At 48.6% G+C, this 2,938-nt stretch overlaps 1 long non-coding RNA gene across 1 annotated transcript; it reads right to left on the bottom strand.

Annotated features, from left to right (window-relative positions):
• Positions 1–462: 462 nt before the first annotated feature.
• LOC110306404 lies at positions 463–2,552 on the bottom strand. Its single transcript, XR_002379259.2, has 3 exons — positions 2,377–2,552; positions 886–1,009; positions 463–511 (listed from the first exon to the last, which is right to left on the bottom strand). It is a non-coding gene; the product is annotated as an uncharacterized LOC110306404 (long non-coding RNA).
• Positions 2,553–2,938: the final 386 nt, after the last annotated feature.

Genomic DNA, 2,938 nt, shown 5'->3' with positions numbered 1-2,938 from the left:
TACACATGCATAGGAAGCCCACTCGCGCATGTGCAGGCATGCCACATGTGCACTGGAAAATTTGAGAGCATAAGGTCTGTAGTCCGACATGAAGGAGCACAATGTGCTGCTCTGCCAAGTGAGGTTTATGTGAGGCATACCCCTGAATCTCAGTTCCTCTATAAACCAAACACAAGAGAAGAGCCTGGTGCAGCATGAGCCCCAAGAGTCACTTTAACTGAAGGCCACCACAGTGGCCCAACTGTAAACCCCACCAGCATCAAGATCCCTGGTTAGAACAGAACTAACTGTGGCTCCCTCTTAGAGGGTGTCCTGAGAAACACACTTGCTCAGGAGCCAGAAGTTCTATAGTTTTCCTAGCTATAATTGTCTTACCAGAAAATGGGATCTTGGGGTCTTGGGACTAAGTGACTTCTCTGCCCCAGCTTGTGGTGCTATACACAGACTATTAGCTGATTAGTCTTCCCAGACACTATAGGCCATCAACTTCTCACTCCTATCATCCAAGGAGCTGAAAAAGAAATCTCTTTTTGTTAAAAATGCCGTCTCCCTGTTGTTCGTGGATGTCGCATAAACCCTTCATAGCTGACAGCTGCAGTCATTGCACCCATGATCTCACTGATGGCACCAGGCTCCATAAGCACATGTGGCTACCAGCCAGGGATGGCAGCAGACCCTCCCTTGCTGTACACATGGGTTTGTCAAGTTCCATCCCAGCTCTAAATGCTGTGACCAGTGCAAAACAGGGCCTGGGCCTGACCCTCTCCCTAAACAGATTTCCATGTAGCACAGCTTGTCTGCACTGCCTTGCTGATCAAGAATAAGTGCCATGCTGTCCCCTGCCCATAGTGCCTGAATTCAGATATTAACATACATGGAGTTTACCTTAAAGGAACTCATAAGATGATAACTCTATCCTCTGGTGTGAAGCAGGCACCAGAATCAACACAGGAACGATGGAGTGTGCGGATGGGGCAGAAAGGCTTGAAGTCAGGCAGGCACTGGAATTCTGTGTCAAAGAGAATCAGGTAGCAGAGGCAGGAAGGGACAAAATGCAAGTCCTGAGGCTAGGGCTGGCTTCAGGAACACAAGCAAGCAGTGACTTCGAGCTGAAGAGAGATATGGAATGTATCCACTCACATCAGATAGGCTGGCAGCCAGACCACCATCCCCACCCTCTCCTTGCCCAGCAAACAAAAAAGGTGCTTGGCCAGCACGTTGGTGTTGGACAGGTGCAGTATATGGAGGGGAAAGGACAGAACAGGATGTTTCCATAGACTTTACTCCACTTCCTTGAGTGGGAAGATTGGGGGGAAATGATTCCATAAACTGATGGGAATATGAATGGGGAAACAGGAAGTTGTACCTGGTATGAGATGTCAGACAAGGTAGTCATAGCACTAATATTTCCAGGAGCCTGGCATGGTAATGAGATCGTTAGAGGCTAAAGTCAGTCAAATGCAACAGGTTCAGTGAATCGTGAGAGTTCAGCATCAGAAGACTCTGAAAGCTGAGGGGTTCTGAGCTCAAAAATCTCCTACTGTCCCCACTGTCCCCACTGCCCGGGAGCCCTGGCAGCTTCGGAAAGCAGAGCAGGCAATACTGTAAGTCTTCACTGAGGCAGGTGGGTGCATTTGACTTTCATGGGCATAAAGCCCTCATATCCCAAGAGACTTCATTTCTTTCTTCACTCTCACATTTACCTCACACCCCGGTCTTCTGGGAACTGTGACACTTCCATTTTCTAACATTCATCTCAGCCTGGAAGCGTGGCATAGCATTAACTGTGTGTGTGCGATTGCCACGAATTGCAATTAACTTTGTTTTGAAAACTTCCAGAGTCCCTAGGGAAACTCAAGGCATGGCAGGTTCAGGATTCGCTCCTCTAGACCCCCAGGTCTAATTCACAGGAAGGTGTGATGCACACCAGACTTCAGCTACAACCCTCTCGGCACTAGGGCCTGGAAAATATCCTGCAGCAGCACTTACAACTCACACTGAGTGTAAAGAACCTGCACTTGACTGTCAAAGGAGGCGTCAGAGGGCACAGGGCCCCCCTGGGAGCAGTGGTGGTGGAAGGGGGTTGGGGGAAGCTACAAGACAGGTGATGAAAGAAGCCCGATTATTTTAGCCCAAGGCAAAAGGCAGAAAGGACCAGTTTCTCATCACAAGACTGCATTGCTTCTCCCGGAATTGAACCATTTCACCGAGCGTGCAAATAAGGAGAAGCAGTTAATATGCAACTCTAATAAAGAATTGCTGAGCGGGCCCCTTCATGCTCGACGCTGTCAGGTAGCAGAGTGGAGAGACTTATTGGTGGAAATATAAGATAAATAAGTTACAACCCTTATCCTAAGGGGGTCCTTTGCAACGTACATGCATAATTTACGGCAGATGAGCCAAGACTTAGAGAGGAAGGCGTGCTGGCATCTGGGTTGCGGGGCAGCAAGGCAAGCCAGGCGTTTCATCTGCAGCCTGAAATAAGGAAGAGAATTTTCAACTCCCAGCTTGATCAGGGGCTACAGAGAAAACGGGGGTGGGGGAGCCATTCATTCAATTGAGTCAAGAAAAATGCACAGGGGTTGGGGTACACTAGGGGACCATGGCAGACATGAGGAGCCAGTGAGGCGGTAGAAAGAACAAGGGTGGCTTGTTGCAGCCCCAGAACTGAATATGTGTGTTTTCTTTCTTTCCACCTCTCCTCCTCTCTCCTCCTACTCACCCCTTTCCCACCACTGTACTTGCTACTTGAACTTTGGGTCACAGCCTGCACCCTAAGAAACCACAGTTGGCTACTCATCTTCAAGAAGCCACACAGGCAAATTAATAGTAAAAAGCAGAAATGGGAGGGGCTGTTCAATATGGCCGCATTGGGAAGAGATTCAATAATGGTCTCTAGTACTTCTTTGGGGTCTGGATTGGGATTAAAGTTTAAATA

Source organism: Mus caroli, chromosome 12 (assembly GCF_900094665.2).
Source record: "Mus caroli chromosome 12, CAROLI_EIJ_v1.1, whole genome shotgun sequence".
Taxonomy (NCBI): Eukaryota; Metazoa; Chordata; class Mammalia; order Rodentia; family Muridae; genus Mus; species Mus caroli.
This window is presented reverse-complemented; position numbering and strand designations above follow the sequence as displayed.